Below are 20,560 nucleotides of genomic sequence, written 5' to 3'. Positions count from 1 at the left end.
GTTTCCTCTATTTTCAAGTTGAAGGGCATCCAAGTCAATTCCACCTTTTTTATTTTCCTATAAATAGAAACGCGAATTCAGTTTTACAACCATCCAAACTTAGAGCAGACGAAGATCCAAACTTAGAACAAAGGCAAACTCAGAAGCAACTTCGTTTCACTTAGGCATATATTCAGTATTTTATAGTGGTAATCGCTTCGCATTGGAGTGTTACCACAATTGTGTCATCAAGTCTGTGATAGAGTCTGTAATCGAGTTTGGAGCACTTTGGAAGGAAGTTAATCCTGCCACCATTTTCTTTTCCGCATTGCAATTTACTCAGCCCTCCGATTGGAGCAGGTTTTTATTACTCGCTTTTACTTTATTTATTTCTCGCACTCGCTTTTACTTTATTTATTTCTCGCACTCGCTTTTACTTTATTTATTTCCCGCACTCGCTTTTACTTTATTTATTTCCCGCACTCGCTTTTACTTTATTTATTTCTCGCACTCGCTTTAAATTATTTATTTCCTCGCACTCGCTTTAAATTATTTATTTCCCCCACTCGCTTTAAATTATTTATTTTCCGCACTCGCACTACTTTTATTTACTTTAACGCACTTTTATTTTACCATGTCTAACTAAATCTAAAAGGTTAGAATGTAAGGATCGTAATTGAACCAATAATCCGTACAATTGTTCATAGAAACACTTAAGGGCTATTTTAACTTTCAACTTAAGTTTTCCCGCACTTCAATTCCGTTGGGTAAGATCGAAAGTCGTCCAACGTCTTTATAAACTTAATTGTTTTTAACTATTTCAAAAACAGCAAAAGCGCTTTGTCTAGTTCATTAGGAGTTTTTAACATCAAGAAGAAAAGAGATTTTAAAACTATTTTCGGACGCGTTTATAAGTTTAGAGTCTGGTTCGTAAGAACCTCTTTTGATTAAGAAATCCAGGTCATAATACTTTTCAACTTAGTTAAGATACTATATTTCTTAAAAATAGGTTTACTACTCTAACGCAATGCGCGCCTTTTTATAAGTGACAATAAGAGGGTTTGATTAGGGAGTACAACTCGGTTCTGAATACACGAAAGCGACAGTTCCTGTTAAATTAGTTCTTTTCAAAGTAGGAAACATTGCCCATAAGTAGTTCTATTAGCAAGTACTTGGATTATCAACTGATTATGTGAATTACATTCGACCATGTCTTTATAAATTATATTCTATTTTCAATACTTTACTTTTCATTGCACACTACAAAAACACCTATTCTGACTGCCTTTGATAAACACCATAACAACAGATAACAATAGATTGACACTTGGTCTCTGTGGTTCAATAATCTTTTATATTACTCTGACGTGTTCGTACACTTGCGAACACCAAGTTTAACAACGCATCAATAAGCCTGAAAAATTCTTTTGAATTTGAGCTTGAATCTCCACTGTTTTGGAATTCAATTCTCCAGGAATCCATAGCTTCTAAACCATTCAATCCTTCTCCTGCAAGCAAGTGGAGTGAGTCCAAGCACAAGCAAGATCAAGACCAGTTGAATCCAGACCTCCATTGAAGGTATTTTTCAGAAATTTTGAACTCTTCGATTCTCTCAAATTCTTGCTCAATTCTATTGATTCTTTGGTTGTCTGAAGTCCTACCAATGTACGCAAGAAGATTGAGTTGCTTTGAGGTCAAATCGAAGCAACTCAGTTCATGTACCTCAAATTTCAATTAAATGTATCTCTTAATATACTTGGAATTGGAGTGAATGGAGGCCAGATTTGAGCTCAATGCCATTTTTTCTTCAAGATCATGTCCTTGCTTTTCATTATGGTGATGGTTCATGGTGGACCAATCCGGTGAGGTCCACCGGAGAAGATGACCGGACCTCTGGCTCCGGCGATGAGTTGGCTAGCATCTGAACCACAGGATCCATGTGTTTTGTTTTAATCTTGTGCGTCCCTTTTGATTACCAAAGTTGCCACGCGCTGACTAAGGTCCATGATGGATAGCGCACTAGGGACCATCTGATCTGCCACCTCAATTAATGAGGGAGATCTGATGGTCCACGTAATTTAGATTTTCTGAATTTTTATTTTAATTGTATTTCTTCAATAATTCATATTAAATTCAATATTGATCCAAAAAATATGGGGCTTTCACCAAAAAAATTTAAATATTTTTCTCTTCCATATTCTGAATTAAAATTATTTTTTGGATCATTATTAACATTTTTCATGAATTAATTGATTTTACATTTGTTTTTAATTGTTTAAAAATAGTTTTAAATGTCCAAAAATTATGAAATTTTTTCTCCAAGGTCCTTTGACCTTGTTTGACCTATGATAAATCTCATGGCCATTTCTTTGGTGTTTTGATGAGATTTTAGAAATTGGACAAAACATATTTGATTTAAATGCACTATTTTATTATTTTTAATTGAATAAATACCAATTAAATTTTGTTGACCATTTGTATTGACTTGATTGAGTTTGCTTATTATTGTTGGGCCTTGGTCAAGGTTGATTTGACTTTGTCAAATTAATATCATTGGATTTAGGGGATTGATGGAATGTACATTCCATCTTCCAAAATGAATGAATGATATTAATTTGGTAAAAGTCCTCCTTTGACCAATTTGTGATCTCATTCATCCCCTTCCCACTTCATCTCATTCCTCTTCTTTCATTCATTCCATTTGGTCTATGACATCTCAAAAGTCCTAATGCTAGTTGATTAAAAAATTAACATGAGTATGGATGAGATTAGGCCATACCTTTTGCATATTCTTTTTTGTGTGTGGTATGTTTCATGAGCATAGTCCATTATATTATATCTCTAACATGCATTAACACCAAAATTATATTGCCCGACCTCAAATAGTTGTGACTTCTACATAAGTCCAATTATGATTGCTTAACATAGTGCTAAATTTGTGACATAAAAGACATAAGCATTCTAGTTAGTGAGATTGTAAGTCTCCCCTCTTTCATGGTATTGTGTGGATTCTTTCCTTCCTTTGGAAGATGTTTTGGTTCAAGGATCCATGCTTGTTATAAGTGGATTGAGTGTTCTCCAAAGAATGTCTTGAAAAGCAAAAGCAAAAGCAAAACAAAACTAACTTCTAACCTACTAACTACTAACTTTTAGTTTCAAGCTTTTACTTCAATGCAATTTACTTTTAGCACTTTATTTCATTTGTCATTGTTCATATCATTCTAATTGTTTATGTTAATGCAATTTTCACTTTGTCCATTTGGACCATATTGTGTGATATATTTTGTTTGTGTATACTTTGCTTGTTTGTGTGGTCTTTGACCATAAATGTACATAATAATAACAAAAACCCTAAAAAACTTTTGAGTGGACTGTTGGCTTGATCTTGAGCAATTGGACTTAGAATCTAGGCAACCTCCATAAGCTAAAGGACTTGGTCAATGCCAACTTGTTGAAGAACCAAGTGCTTGCAATTTGAAATTCATCTGCAACATGATCATTGTGAAGCTGTTATTTTGAACCAGTGACTTATGGAATTCATCTGTTACATGGGCAATTTCTGAAGAAGATCATGGAATGGATAATCTTGGATGATGCCATCTTTATTTGATGCATTGCTCTTCAAGATAATATAAAATTGTGCATTTGTGTGTTGCTTGATTCTAAAAAGTCCAAGGGAATTATGAGTTTCTATTGACATTTTTGTTTATTGGATTGCTACCCATTTGGTCAGATCTTTTCAACTCTAAACTTTTAAATTTTGTGCATAGGGTAGTCTCTTCATCTTCTCCCCATTTCTTTAATTTCAAAATCTCTCCCTCCATTTTCAAAATCTTCTTTGTGTGAACTATTTTTGTTCTAAACTTTGACCACTTTTGCAAAAAGGTAGAAACTTTAGCCTTATGCCATTGCATTTTCCAACTTATTTCCTTAAATCAAACTTGTAAATAAATTTAACTATACTTGACCTAAACTTTCAAAAAGCCAAAAAGAACTAACTCATTCAAATCATTTTATGCCTTTGTGCCTTTCAAACTTAAATTTTATTAAAAATAATGCATCTATTTTGAAATTTGTATCACGAACTACGAGGTTTTGATCCCTCATTTTTATGTTGATACGTAGGCACAAGTCTGAAGGTCTTGTCAAACACAAAAATATAATTAATGAATTCTTTTCTCATCCCTCATTCTATTTGTTTGTAAACATCACTTTGTACAAAATACATATGCACACAAAAAGGGCTCCCTAGGAGTACCTATGACACTTTGGGTGCTAACACCTTCCCTATGTGTAACCAACCCCCTTACCTGTGATCTCTGACTTTTTATTAGTTTTTATTTGAAAACTTCTTACTTATTGGGTTTTGTTCGTACTTTTTCTCTTTTCCCTTGGAAACAATAAAAGCGCGGTGACGACTCTTGTTAATTGATCTCTAGTTTGTCAATAGCTTGATGGTCATAAATTTCCCGCTACACTCGCGTCAAATTAACTAGTGACAGTTCTAATTGTTGCCCCTATATAAGTGTGACTGTGAGTCACACTGAAGTATGCCTCATTTCCACACTTTTAAATTTCATCTATCTTATTTAATGACTGGAACATAGAAATGTTAATTTTGTATGTACCTCTCTCGTTATTGGTAATCTCTATCACCAAATCATAAGACCTTTTATGATGGTCTTATTCATCCTATTGCAATTTTTTATTCCACTGCATAATATAAATAAAATAAGGATTTAAGTGACAGTGATTTGTGATCATTTTTAATCCTTACTTTTCCTCTGTTCTGATTTCAAAACCAAATTTATTCAAAGTTGACTTGAGTCAAAGTTATCATATCATATTCATGAGATCGCATGAAATAATTAATAAAAAAAAGTATTAGTGGACTCCCGTTTATAACAAGTGCAAAACTTATACAAAATTTATTAGTATTACCCATAACTAAAAAAAAAGTGCCTTTAGTTTTGCAAAATATATTATTGCATGCATTGACCATAACGACTACATAGTCTTAATTTAAAGCGTCAATGATGATGTTCTTAATCCTATATACTTTCCAAAAAGAAAAAGAAAAGGATCTTAGTCTCAAAGATAAAAACTTTGAGTAATCCCATTCCCATGTGTGCCAGCCACTCAACTAGCATGCTAATATACAATGCATAATCAACAACCAGAAGAAAAGAGAAAATTCGAGAGTTAAGTTTGTTGGAGCTAAAAATCCAAGATTCAAGAGACATTTGACATCAAATATTAACCATAAATTTGATGCATTAGGTTTATGGACGATCTCTCTAATACATTTAACATTTCTTTCATTTTTAATTGAATATGTAGCGTAAAAGTCTCTTTAAAAATAGTACTAGCTTCATTCACAGACTCCCCAAAATAGTGCTAACTAACATCCAATTATAACAAACATTTGTACTTTCTTTATTATATATACCACAGTTTTAAGTATCACACTTCACACTCTGTCTCTTAGCCTCTTTCTGCTTTGGCTTCCACTTGCTTCAATTCTCTGCATGCATTAGTAGGATTGGATTGAAGCATATATATTTTAGTAGAATAATGGGTTGTTATTATTATTCCATAATATTCTGTGTTGTTTTGTTTTTATCCATTGAAAATTCTTTGGCTTCTTCAATTGAAGATCAAAAGAGAGATAGGATTAGTTGGTTACCAGGGCAACCAGAGAATGTTGAATTTGAGCAGTATTCAGGTTATGTGACTGTGAATGAACAGAATGGAAGAGCACTGTTTTACTGGTTGACTGAAGCTCCACTAAGCCGTCGACCAAATTTAAGGCCACTCGTTTTATGGCTTAATGATGGTCCTGGTTGTTCTTCTATTGCTTACGGCGCTTCTGAAGAAATTGGACCTTTTCATATTAAGTCTGATGGCAAATCACTTTACTTGAATCCTTATGCTTGGAACAATTGTAGGTCGATTCAAGTCTTTGTCATTTCGATTCGTTTGAAAAAAAATTATTTCTCCAAATATTTATGCATATTTCTTATTTTGGATGTTGCAGTGGCAAATGTACTGTTTCTTGATTCTCCGGCTGGTGTTGGTTTTTCCTACTGTAATAAAACAGAAGATATGCACACATTTGGCGACCAGAAAACAGGTAATGTAGTCTGTAACTATGAAGCACAAACAATGCGGCAAATTTAACATACTATTCCTTGAGAATTGACATGTTAATATGTATCTTAGATTTGAGTTTGTTGCATTTGCAGCGGAAGATGCGTACATTTTTCTTGTTAATTGGTTTGAAAGATTTCCTCAATATAAGCATAGGGAATTCTACATGGCCGGGGAAAGTTATGCAGGTGATCAATCCATATTTGATAGTTGATCTATCAGTTTTCTTCTTATCATTGAAATTGTTTGTGTACTATGAAGAATTGTTCATTTTCTTAAAAAATTAAATGATTTTCAGGCCATTATGTTCCTCAACTGGCTCAAATTGTTAACCAGCGAAATAAGGGAATCATTGATCCAATTATAAATTTTAAGGGATTTATGGTAAGATTGTTAGGTTCATGTTTTCATAATCTCTTATGGTGTTGGCTCAGAGCTTAGTTTTATGATTGTCGTCACAGGTTGGAAATGGTGTGACCGATGATTATCATGATTACGTTGGTACATTCGAGTACTGGTGAACACATGGTTTGATTTCGGATTCCACATATAACATGCTAAGAACTGCCTGTGATTTGGGGTCCTCTCAGCATCCATCAGTACAATGTTTGCATGCTCTTACAGTTGCACAAGCTGAGCAAGGAGAAATTGATGGATATAGCATTAATACACCACCTTGTAACCATACATCATCATCGCTAAGACGCGGCTTGAACGGTCGTTACGTAAGATTAATATGCTTTCAATTCATTCACTTTTACTTATAAAAACACAAGTTGTTTTTTTGTTATGATTACTTTTTCTGGTTTTCTTTTCCCCTCCTTACAGCCATGGATGTATAGAGCATATGATCCATGTACCGAAAGGTATTCTGATGTGTATTTCAATCGTCCAGAAGTTCAGAAGGCCTTTCATGCCAATGTAACAGGAATTTCTTATGCATGGAAAGCATGCAGGTATATTACTTCAATTTAATAAACTGATACTTGTATCAGAATTTTGATTTAAAAGAATTTTTTTTTCCTGGACAGTGATATTCTTTGGAATTATTGGTCTGATTCACCATTGTCTATGCTTCCTATATACCAAGAACTTATTAACGACGGGCTCTGAATATGGGTATACAGGTACATATTAACTAGATACTTTTAGAGTAATTTGTCATATTCTGCGATCTAAATTCTTGTAAATTAACTTTGCAATATTTCGGTGCAGTGGAGACACTGATGCTGTACTTCCACTGACTGCAACTCGGTATTCTATTGCTGCTTTGAAGCTACCAACCATCATCAATTGGTACCCTTGGTATGATAATGGTCAGGTTTGTGGATGCAGTCAAGTTTATAAAGGACTCACATTCGTGACAGTACGAGGCGCAGGGCATGAGGTTCCTCTTCATAAGCCACGCGAGGCATTTATTCTTTTTAGATCAGTCTTGGAGAACAAGTACATGCCATCATCAAGTTAACTACATTTTTGATCAATTTCAAATCGCAAATCTTTAAATAAAATTTCCAAAGAAGCAAAATCTAGCCAATTAATTTTGGCTGAGCATTTTTTTTATTCAGGAGGTACTTTATTGTTGCATGATTGGGGTAAATTATAATGTTTGATCCTATCCGATATGACAAAATTTATTGATAGTGAATACTATAGCTAATAGATCATTTTCTATTGTTGTGTAATTCATTGGTGCGCCATCCAAGGTATTACTCGCATAAAATATATCAGGAACCTTCTTGTCTTTTCTTTGTTCTATGACAACCCCTACAACAAAGTTTCTTGCATCACTTATGATTTCAAAATGGTTACTTCAGTGAGGAGGACGCATAATCGTGGAAGAGATTAACACTTCTTTCAATTTATGAAAAGATTCAAGACATAATTCATCAAATATGAATTCAGCATGTTTCATAAGTATTACTATCAAAGGTTTATATATTTTTGAGAAGTACCTGGTGAACCGATCATAAAATCCTCATGTCCAAGAAAGCTTCTGACTTCCTTTACTGAGGCAGGATAAGTTAGTTTTTCTATTACCTATAATTTAGCTTTATCTACCTATATTCCTCTGTTGGATACAAAATGCTTGAGCGCTGTTACTTTCCTGGCAATAAAATGGAACTTTTCCTAATTCAACGTTAAATTGACCTTCACACATATTTCGAGCACTTTCTCTAAGTTAGACAAATAGTTATCGAAATTATACTTGTAAATGAAAAAATCATCCATAAATACTTCCATAATGTCTTTTAAAAAATTCGAAAAAAATTGACATTATCACTACTACAAATAACACATCTAATATCGGTCGCGAAATACATTTAACCTTGGCAACACATGCAAGGTAACGAATGATGACATGGAAAATAATCATTTGTCACCTTGGTGTTTTTAAAATTGAGGTTAGAAATTAAAAGATTGTGGGTTCGATCTCCAGCATCATCATTTTTATTATTTTCAGAACTGGATGGCGCATCCAATGTTATTACCTCGATTTTATATAAACGCCGAGGTAATATCTCAATTTTATTACCTCGGTTTTATATAAACACTGAGGGGATAATATTTTTTTATATTGTCGTTTGCACCTGTATTACAGAACCATTTATAGAACCATATTCCTTAATATAGAATCATATTTTGCATATTCTTGAAACACAAATATTGTATATTTTACCAATTTCTCAATCTAAAACATTGCACCACAAATATTCATTGATTAAACCAAATGCAAACCCAAAACAGAACACACTTTATAATTTTACATCAAAACTAAAATAAAGGATTATGAAACAAAAGCAATAACCAAAATGGAAAGTTTTGTAGGTTGTCAAATACGATCTGTCACTAATCCTTAGGCACCTATAGTTTGAACAACATTTGAAACAAATTAGGTCAGACAACAAAAACTTTAAATATATAGTACAATGATTAAAAAGGAGTAAAATGATTAATTATAAATTTCAAAGGGATATAAAACATTTCCTTACTAGTTTTTCCATATCCCCTCTTCATGATCACAAAGAATAACATGCACATCATCTGAATCATTTTCTTCAGATGCTTGACGTGCATATGTTGTTAAACAAGGCGTCTCATAGTTAAAATATTGATTTTCATCAGTACTATCGGGAAGATGTTTACCTTAAAAAACAATTGATCATCTAGTGTTAGAAGGATCACTGACATAAAAAACATGTTTTGCTTGGGTTGTCATGATGAAAGGTTCGTTCTTATAACTTGCCTTACAAAAAATCAACCCGTATGAATCTCAATTCATCGGGTTCTACACAAGTGTTATTGTCAATCCACTTTCACTTAAATAAAAGGTACTTTAAAAGAAACATAGACAATCTCCAAAATCTCCTCAATGACCCCAAAGTACGCTCTACATGCTAGTACATGATTGTTATCTTTGGAACTAGAAAAGTACATGGATTCAGCCTCAACCATAACCCCACTATTTGTATGGTGCTACGATCATCATTTGATTTTATATGGAATGAATATTTATAAATGTCGTATGCACTCCAAATAATTACATTAAACTTAGGCATACGTTACAACCATTTGCAAAAAGCTGATGCACTACTCTATTTAGAAATACTTTCATTAAACTAATTTATGAAAATTTTAATATACTTTGTCAACAACCATTTTTCATTCATCCGAGGGGATTTTTCCTTTAAAAGACTTTTGTGAGCGGTCAAGTAAGGTTGAACTTCAGTAAGGTTATTCAATATATGCAAATGTGCTTGATATGAATCATTTTCTTCAGATGCTTGACGTACATATGTTGTTAAACAAGGCGTCTCATAGTTAAAATATTGATTTTCATCAGTACTATTGGGAAGATGTTTACCTTGAAAAACAATTGAGCATCCAGTGTTAGAAGGATCACTGACATAAAAAACTTTGTTTTGCTTGGGTTGCCATGATGAAAGGTTCGTTCTTATAAGTTGCCTTCCAAAAATCAAACCGTGTGAATCCCAATTCATCGGTTTCTACACCAGTGTTACTGTCAATCCACATGCACTTAAATAAAGGTACTTTAAAAGAAACATAGACAATCTTTAAAATCTCCTCAATGACCCCAAAGTACGTTTTACATGCTAGTACATGATTGCTATCTTTGGAGCTAGAAAAGTACGTGTATTCAGCCTCAACCATAACCCCACTATTTGTATGGTGCTACGATCATCATTTGATTTTATATAGAATGAATATTTAGAAATATCGTATGCACTCCAAGTAATTACATTAAACTTAGGCAGACGTGACAACCATTTACAAAAAGATGATGCACTACTCTCTTTAGAAATACTTTCATTAAACCAATTTATGAAAATTTTAATATACTTTGTTAACAACCATTTTTTATTCATCCGAGGGGATTTTTCCTTTAAAGACTTTTGTAAGCAGTCAAGTAAGGTTGAACTTCAGTAAGGTTATTCAATATATGCAAATGTGCTTGAAGAACTACTTCTCGAGAAAATGTTCTAACATTTAAACCTTGAATACCTCTACCATCATAAATCCATCATGACAAGACTCGGGAATTCCTATAAAGCAAGCTTCTGACAAATAGTTTGTACAAAACTCAATAGCTTCTTCTATGATGTGCCTTTCTATGATCGAAGCTTTCGGACAATGATGATTTTGTGTATACCATTTAAAAAATCTTCATGTAATGCTCTACCGAATACATACAACGTAAATAAACTAGACCACAAATTCTAATCTCCCTTACTATATAAACAACTAAATGAAACATTATGTCAAAGAATGGTGGAGGGAAAAATATCTCTAATTGGAACAAGATAACTGCAGTTTCGTGTTCCAAGTTGTCGTAACCCAAATTTTGACCACCTAATCTTTCTATTTTCACCGGGTCAACCCCAATAACAAAAATTCAAAGGGGGATCATTTTGACTTTTCATGAGAATTTTTAGTTTTATATTTGTTCATTTAGGATTAAATCAGGTTTTATGGATAACATTAGGGCTAAGATTGGCTTCGATTATTGACAAGTGTTTAAATATTAATTGAACTTATTTTGATATTAGGAAATTTGTTTAGAAAATTAAGTTGTTTTAGGTGGGGTTGGGTTGATGTTGGTATTTTAATTGGATCTTTTAAAATTAATTAGTTTTTGATCAATTTCTAAAAATTATTCAAATTTAATAGTTATATTTTTAAAAGTTAAATTACTAGTTATTAACGTTATTATTTATTAATGTTATTATTTTTATTATTATCAATATTATTATTTATTTTATTATTTCTCATTATTAGAATATTAATATTATTAATTAATATTAGAATTAAGTTATTATCTAATCAATTTTTATCCTTTTTATTTTTTTATTTTTTGGTACCTTGGGTTATTATTTTTGGGCCTCTGTTACATTTGTTTGAGTTAGTCCAGATCGCACCTTTCTTAATTGGGTCAAGTGTGACCCAAGTTCACACTTTAGTTGGGTCTAATGTGACCCAGACCCATCAATGAACCGAGTCATTTTTGACCCAAACCCTGTTCATCACCTTCCTCAATCAACCCCTGATTTCACGCACAGAATCAAAATAGAAACTTGAAAATTTCAACTCAATCCAAACTTTCTAATTTCATACAATCACGAATTACAAATCAAATATTGGACCAAATACATTACAATTTCAGTTACAATTCACAAACCCTAATTTATTTCTAAACTAAATCAAATATGATTCAACCTAATATAAAACTTCCTAATTAAATCGATCTGATTAAATTCTAAACCTAAAAACTAATCTATAAAAACCTGAGTCTAAGATTGAAAAATAGAAAGAAAAAAAACCTAAGAAGTTGAGTCTTTTGCAATCTTTGAATCCTCACCAAAGTTATAACTCGATTAAGGTTAGGGTTTTGCATTAAAACCCTAGTTCTTCAAAGCTTAACCTCTTTTATCGTCCAATGGCATCTCGCACTAAAACAAAGAAAAAGAATTAGAGAAGGGAATAGTCAGATCAGCACAGACACAAAGGGGAAAAGAAAAAGTTTAAAGTGATTACCTTTTAATCGGAGAACCTCTCATCTTCATAGGTCGGTTGGATTTGTTTTGCCTTTGCTTTTTTTAAAACTTGCATATTTATGTTTCTGGATTGGATCAATGTGATTTAGGGTTCGATTTGGGGTTTCTGGATAGTTCTTAGGGTTATGGTTCATCAAGGTTAGGGTTAGGGTTCATCATGTGAACCCTAGGGTTCTTGGCTTCCTAGGTAGGGTTAAGGTTTATCACAAACCCAGATTAGGGTTCAAAGGGTTGAGGATATGCTTCTTAAGATCTAAGGGTTTCTGGGTTGATGTTCATCACCCAGATGAACATCGGTTGAAGATCCCGGTTGAGCTTCAACTGGAGATCTGGGGCTCACGGCGGTTTCAAGGAAGGGGGCGGCAGGGAATCAGCTTCTGGGTTAGGTGTTCTTCATGTTCATGATGAACATGAAGATTCCAGTTGAAAGTAGTGGTCCGGTTGGTGGACCACGGTGGGAGAAGGGTGTCTCAGGGGGAGAGTTGAGAGAAGAGAAGATCGAAGAGAGAGAATAAAGAGAGAAAATGAGAGTTTGTCAAGGGGTGACACTCATATACCCTATCCCTTTGTTGTTGGATCTAAGACGTGTGGCCCCATGATGGCCACGTGATGACCATACTTTGACTTATCCTGAGTGGGTAAGTCCACGATGCACTTTTGTTTGACCTCAATCGCATCCCTCCACCTGGAAGACTTTCTCCGGTCATCCCATCCAACACGCATGGATCGATCATGTTGACTCTCTAGTCAACAGATCAAGTGCTCCTGGTTGAGAGTCTACTGTTGAATCTCCCAGGAGGATTCTGGACCTAATGGGCCTCTCCATTTGCTATTAACACCCCATTCTCAAGCCCATTTGCTAACCTAAGGTCAAATGCACCCCCTTCGTTTTTTTAATTTTAATTAATTAATTACTTAATTAATTATTAATTATGATTTATCCATTTAATTTTTAAATTAATTAATTATTAATTATGATTTATTCATTTAAATTTTAAGTTAATTAATTACTTAATTAATTATTAATTATTAATTATTAATTATGAGTTTTCCATTTAATATTAATTCAAATAAAAATAAAAACTATTTTTTTGTTATTTTAATTTTTTATGTGACATGTTTATCTAATTAATTAAGTATGATGATAATATTTTAATTTATTAGGTTTTTTATATTTAGATTAGGATTAATTAAATCATGAATTAGGGCATAGGATCGGGGATAATTATTAGGGTTTAAGGGATGTAAAATGGGATAAAATCGGGAAAAAAGATATATCTTATGACATTCTATTTAAATTATTTGTATTATCTTTAATTTGATTTATTTTTGTATTATTTTATATTTAATATATTATTATTAAATTAAATGATATCCTCAAATTAAAACGGGATAAAGACATGTGATATAATTTGGGATAAAGGGGTTATCAAAGATTAAAACGGGATTAAAATCGGGATAAGGGGTTATCACATAACTATGACTCCTATTTTGTTTTCTTAAATAATTTAAAATAAGATTTTTGCTAGGGATAAAGGGATAAAATCAATTCAAGCTCATTCCAAATAATAAGATATCTCCTCTACCCTAGCGCATTGAGGCATTTTTTTATAAAAAAAACAGGCATTTTTCCGCCCCCCGATGTGTGAGGAATTTTCAAGGGATAAAAACAATCAACCAACCAACATTTTCAAGACGAACTACGGGGCTATGATCCTTCAATAAATTTGAGGGTATGTAGGCACATAGTTGTAAACTCTAGCAAGTATAGTTATAAAAAAAATTGGGTTTTCCATCAATTCAAATAAAATAGTTTGTGAATAAATAAAATTTGAATAATCAACCAATAATCAAGAAAATACCTTAGGAGCGCACACTAACCCTAGAATTAGAGAAGGATCCCATTGAATACAATGGAGGTAAGGGGTGCCTAGTACCTTCCCCTTACTTAACCGACTCCTGAACTCAGTCTCTCACCTTTAACTATTAGGTTTTATCATTATTTCCATGTTCCTTAGGAATGAATAAAGGATGGTGGTGACTCTGTCATTTTTCCATCCGCGACACAAGTTAGCTAAATTTCCAGGATCAGTAACTTTACTACATATAACATTGCAAAATAAGCATAATTTGGTTATAGTTACCCTTACATTTCTTGGTAAAATGCCACGGATAGTCACTGGTAGAAGTTATTTCATCAAGACACGACAATCATGAGATTTTAAGCCAACTAATTTGTGATCGTTCTCTGACACAAGTTTCTTCACATTTGATGAGTACCATTGGGGAACTTTGATACCATGCAAACAATCGTAAAAACTTTTTTTCTTTTTTAGAAAGAGTGTGACATGCTAGGAGAAAATAGGTTTTATTTCCTACTTCCTTTGGGGCTAACTCTTGTCGTATACCCATCACAACCATATCTTCGTGGGATTTCTTAGTATATTTTGTCTTGCCGTTAATTTTGATAAGTGTTCCAATCAGACTATCACATTCATTTTTCTCCACATGCATCACATCAAGACAATGTCTTACATCAAGACTAGACCAATATGGAAGATCAAAGAATACTGATCTCTTTTTCCAAATATTTTTCTCCACTGACTTTTTTTGTTTCTTTCCAAAGACAACCTTAATGTGTTTTTGTTTTCTATAAACTTCCTTCCCAGTTAAGGGCTTTAGAGCAATATCAAACTCCTGATCTCCATTAAAAGCCTTCCGCAATCTACGATATGGATGATTAGGTATTAGAAATTTTCGATGCCCAAGATAAACTGTATTTTTACCATTTTTTAATTGGTGGTGACATGTATCAACTTCACATATAGGACACGCTTTATGTCTCTTGACGTTGTATCCAAACAAGTTACTGTATGCAGAAAAGTCATTGGTTATGAAAAATAACATGGCACACAACTTAAAGTTATCACATGTATGCGCATTATTAACATCAACACCTCCCTCCTATAAAAGTATTAAATCTTAAATCAATGGCTTTAAATAAACATCAATGTCATTCTCTGCTTGTTTTGGACCCTAAATCATGATCAATATCATTATATACTTTCGCTTCATGCACAACCATGGAGATAGGTTGTAAAGTATGAGAATAACGAGCCATGACGTATGGTTAGTACTCAACTTACCAAAAAGGTTCATTTTTTCGGTGGAAAGTCCAAGACTAAGGTTCCTCGGTTCAAGGGAAAGTTTTGGATACAAGGAATCAATTTTCTCCCATTGTAATGAATCGGCTGCATGGGAAAAAAAATCTATCACACACTATTTCATCTACATGCCATATAATATTCTTTGCGTCACTAACATTAGCAAACAATACCTTGAACCTTAGAATTATAGGTAGGTACCATATCACCTTGGCAGGAACACCCTTGCTAGTTACACCATCATCGTCATCAACATAATTGTCCTTCTTCTTGTAGCGTGACTCCTCGCACCTCAGACACTCCTTCAAGTTTTCAAAATCTTTCCTATATAATATCAATCATTACGACGTGCATGTATTTTGACATAGCCCAAACCCATTGGATACAATATCTTCTTAGCTCATAAGTACGGTTCGATAGCGTGTTACCTTTGAGAAGCATTTCTTTCAACAATTCAAGCAATTCAGTAAAACTTGTATTCGTCCACCTACCTCTTTCCTTAAGATTAAATAGTCTTAACCCAACTGACAATCTTGTAAAAAAAATACATCCCTAATACAACAAATTTTTCGTCTCTTCACAAAGTATTTACCATATTAGCATTCTTGAAAGCATCAACTTCAATATCACGAATGATGTCTTCTAGAATATCATTCATAAGTTCATTATCTTCAACTGTATGTGACAAAGGTCTATTTTTTGTCGTTTCACCATGCCATACCCATTTCATGTAATTTTGAATAATTTCATCACAACCTAAATGATTGAACGTAACATCCCTATGATGTTTTTTTGTATTAAAGCAGTTTTTACAAGCAAGCTCTGTATTCATTCAAGATGAGTGAAGACCAAGTTTTGGCTAAGCAGTTGGATATGTTCAAGAAGCTAATTATTGATCTTGAAAATATCTATGTCAATATCGAGGATGAAGATCAAGCGTTGTTGTTAATGTGTGATTTGCCTATATCACATGCTCACTTCAAAGAAACTCTCTTGTATGGAGGAGAGTCTCTGACCTTTGAAGAAGTTCAATCAGCCTTGTATTTTAAGGATTTGAACAAACGAAAGGAGCACAAGTCATCTTCAACTGGTGAAGGCATGTCAGTTAAGGTGAAATTCACAAAGAGAGATGACAAGTTCGACAAGAAGAAGGGTAAAAGTCAGCATAAGTCTTATAGTGGTGATGCATCTGGTATTCGATGTTATCACTATAAGAAGGAGGGTCATACAAGAAAAGTGTACCCTGAATTCCTGAAAGATCATGGAGGTAAGGATAATGGAAACTCAACCATTATTTAATATGATTTCGTCTCATATAATGTTCTTGTAGTTTCAAAAGGAGACTCAAGTAAAGAGTGGATTATGGATTCAGGTTGCACTTGGCACATGAATCCAAATAAAGACTTGTTTGAGGAACTATGTGATCAATAAGGTTGTTGACTGAAAGGATATATTTTCCATGGAGAGAAAATTATTCTAAAAGTCATGAATGGATCTAATGATCTTAAGAGGTGTGAAGAAACAAGACTTGTATACCCTTGAGGCTGAAGTTGTCAGTGGCTCTGCAGATGTTGCATCCGTGAAACCTTTGTCAAAGACAGAAATTTGGCACATGAGATTGGGCCATGTTAGTAAAAGGGGTATGTTTGAATTGGGGAAACAAAACCTACTCGGTGGAGACAAAGTCGAAAAGATGAATTTTTGTGAACCCTTGTACTTGGAAAATCTTGCAAAGTGAAGTTCAATAAAGGAAAACAAAGAACACATGGATCCCTTGATTACATCCATGCTGATCTTTGGGGGCCTGCAAGATGTCCATCACATTCAGGAGCAAGGTATTTTCTATCCATCGTTGATGATTATTCCAGAAAGTTATGGGTATTCATTCAGAAGACTAAGGATGAGAATTTTGAGAACTTTAAAAGTTGGAAGATCTAGTCGAAAATCAGACTGGGAGAAAGGTAAAGACGTTGAGAACCGACAATGGCCTTGAACTTTACAATGAGGCATTCAACAGTTTTTGTGAAGCCTCTGGTATTGTAAGGCACAAAACTACTACAGGTACTCCCCAACAAAATGGATTGGCTGAAAGGTTTAATCGAACCATTTTGGAAAGAGTTAGATGCATGTTGAATAGTGTTGGGTTAAAGAAGGTGTTTTGAGCAGAGGTTGTTTCGACAACAACATATCTGATAAACATATGTCCTTCGATTGCGTTAGATATGAAAACACCTGAAGAAGTTTGGTTGGGACACCCATTAGATCTCAACAAATTTAGAGTATTTGGCTACATAGCCTATGCTTACATTAGGAAAGACAAGGTCGGACCTAGAACTCTGAGATGCATGTTCATGGGATATCCTAAAGGAGTCAAAGATTATAGGCTATGATGCCTAGAGCTAGATCACAAGAGGTGTATCACTAGTCGAGATGTAGTTTTTAATGAAGCTGAGATGGCTTTCAAGAAAACTGATGACGTTAGTCGAAGTGTACATATATTTGAAGAAGAGATGGAATAAAAAGAGATTCATGTTAAGGTGGAGCATGTCAATGCCGAATTGAGTATCCCATGTCAAGTCGAAGAAGAAGCACAAGATGCTGAAGATACTGAGGAAGTTGAGGAGACTGTCGATGACTACCTGGTGGAAAGAGATAGGCTGAGAAGAGTCATTAAGCCACCTCAAAGACTTGGGTATGCAGATATCATAGCTTATGCTTAATCTTTGCAAGCGAGGTTCTAGATGAAGAACCTAAAGACTATAAAGAAGTTATGAGGAGTCAAAATAAGACTGAATGACTGAAGGCCATGGATGATGATATGAAGTCTCTTCATGATAACCACACTTGGGAATTGATCAAGAAAGTTGTTGGAGCCATGTTAGTCAGTTGTAAGTGGATTTTCAAAGTTAAGGAAGGAATTGAAGGAGTGACGTCGAAGAGATACAAGGAAAGATTGGTCGCGAGGATTTTCACTCAGAAAGAAGGTGTCGACTTCAATGATGTGTTTTATCTTATTCTGAAGCATATATCCATTCAAATGTTACTTGCCATAGTGGCACAATTCGACCTAAAACTAGAACAAATGGATGTGAAGACTGATTTCTTGTATAGAGATCTAGATGAAACAATCTTAATGAAGCAACCTGAAGGGTATGTAGAAAAGGGAAAGGAATATTATGTGTAAAATCTGAATAGATCTTTATATGGACTGAAACAATATCATCGGTAGTGGAATAGGAGATTCGACAAGTTCATGTGACACATAGGTTTCATTAGAAGTCAGTTTGACCACTGTGTTTACTTCAAGTTTCGACCTGTAAATTAATTTGTTATATTTTTTTGCTTTATATAAATGATATTATTATAGCAAGCAACAATGTCGAGGATGTAATGAAGGAGAAGGTTGAACTCGATAAGGAGTTCGGTATGAATGATCTGGGAGCTACATCCAGGATTCTTGGGATTGACATCCGAAGAGATAGAAAGTAGTCAAAATTATGCTTATCTCAAGAGACATAACTATGGAAGACTCTCGACAAATTTGGTATTCAAAGCCTGTTGTGACTTAGAGAAACCCTCAATTCAAGTTGAGTACAAATGAGTATCCCAGTACTGAGGTCGAAAGAGCTTATATGAATAATATCTCATATGCTAACATAATAGGTTCTTTGATGTATGTTATGGTATGTACTAGACCCAACATAGCATATGCAGTAAGTCTTATAAGAAGGTGCATGGCAAATCTTGGAAAGGCTCACTGGCAAGCATTGAAGTGGATTCTAAGGTACATAAATGGGTCTCTGAACAGAGTCCTGATTTATGGTGGAGCATGTGGTGAAAATAGTAAAGTAGAAATGAAGGGTATGTCAACTCTGATTATTCATATTGTATGGATTCCAAAAAATCTATTTACGGATATGTGTTCACTATGTTTGACACAACAATCAGTTGGAAAGCAACACTTCAGAAGGTTGTTGTCTTATCAACCACTGAAGCAGAATATATCGTCCTCACTAAAGTTGTGAAAAAAGCATTATGGCTTGAAGGTTTTGCTAAAGAGCTGAAACTTCAAGGTCAAGTTATCACTGTTAAATGTGTTAGTCAAAGTGTTATACACCTGTCAAAGAATTCAGCCTATCATGAGCGAACCAAGCACATAGATGTGAGGTTGCATTTCGTCAGACGGGTAATCGAGCGTGGAGAAGTCCAAGTGATGAAGGTTTCGACATATCACAATTCTGTTGATATGATCACCAAGACATTACCAAGTTACAAGTTTTTCCACTGTATGTAGTTGATAAAGTTGAATGAAGAAAGCTAGTTTATTTCCTTGATGTTATAGAGTTTGTTTCAAGGTGGAGATTTGTGAGATATTGGATCGAACTCTAGTATGGTCGAAGGGTAACTTCTTGGTTCGACAATCCGACATGATCATTAGCATGTCGTCAAAGTCTGTTCACATGTTGTAGTCGAAGTATGATAGGATTGTTAGCATGTCGAATTGGGCCTGTTTGTTATGTCTAATTGTTTAAGTTAACTTGTGTAATGGGCCCGTGTGTAAAAGCTCATTAGTTTAATGTGTTAGTTTTCTTGTAAATAGCATATTAGTCTCTCATTATTTCATAACACAAATCCTAATTAGGGTGAGAGAAGTTATTTGCTACTTTGTAACACTTGTAATCTTGTTCCCAAGAGAAAGTAAATAATATCAGTTTATAATCAATTTCATTGTGTTCTTCTTGTTTCCCTCTTTCTATCCTTGTGGATTTCTTACCGATCAAGGAACCGATTTCACTGTGTTATGCATCGTTTTTCACAATATATATATATATATATATATGATCAATTTACTCAAAATATAAATTTTTTTAGCTTACTTATAATCATAACCTTTAAATTTAATATAATTTAATGATTAATTACGTAAAAATGTTAATTAACCATTAAATTAGATTCAATTTAATGACTATGATTTGGAATAAACTAAAAAAACCTTACTCTTGAAATAAGTTGATTATATATATATATATATATATATATATATATATATATATATATATATGATCAATTGACTCAAAATGTAAATTTTTTTAGCTTAATTTAAATCATAACCTTTAAATTGAATATAATTTAATGATTAATTACGTAAAAATATTAATTAACCATTAAATTAGATTCAATTTAATGAATATA

At 33.6% G+C, this 20,560-nt stretch overlaps 1 pseudogene; it reads left to right on the top strand.

Moving 5' to 3' along the window:
* The first annotated feature begins 5,062 nt into the window (after window positions 1–5,062).
* Window positions 5,063–7,854, top strand: LOC127097979 (serine carboxypeptidase-like 27; annotated as a pseudogene).
* Window positions 7,855–20,560: the final 12,706 nt, after the last annotated feature.

Source organism: Lathyrus oleraceus, chromosome 6, assembly GCF_024323335.1.
Source record: "Lathyrus oleraceus cultivar Zhongwan6 chromosome 6, CAAS_Psat_ZW6_1.0, whole genome shotgun sequence".
Lineage (NCBI taxonomy): Eukaryota > Viridiplantae > Streptophyta > Magnoliopsida > Fabales > Fabaceae > Lathyrus > Lathyrus oleraceus.
The sequence above is the reverse complement of the archived record's forward strand: the minus strand, read 5'-3'. Positions and strand labels throughout refer to the sequence as shown.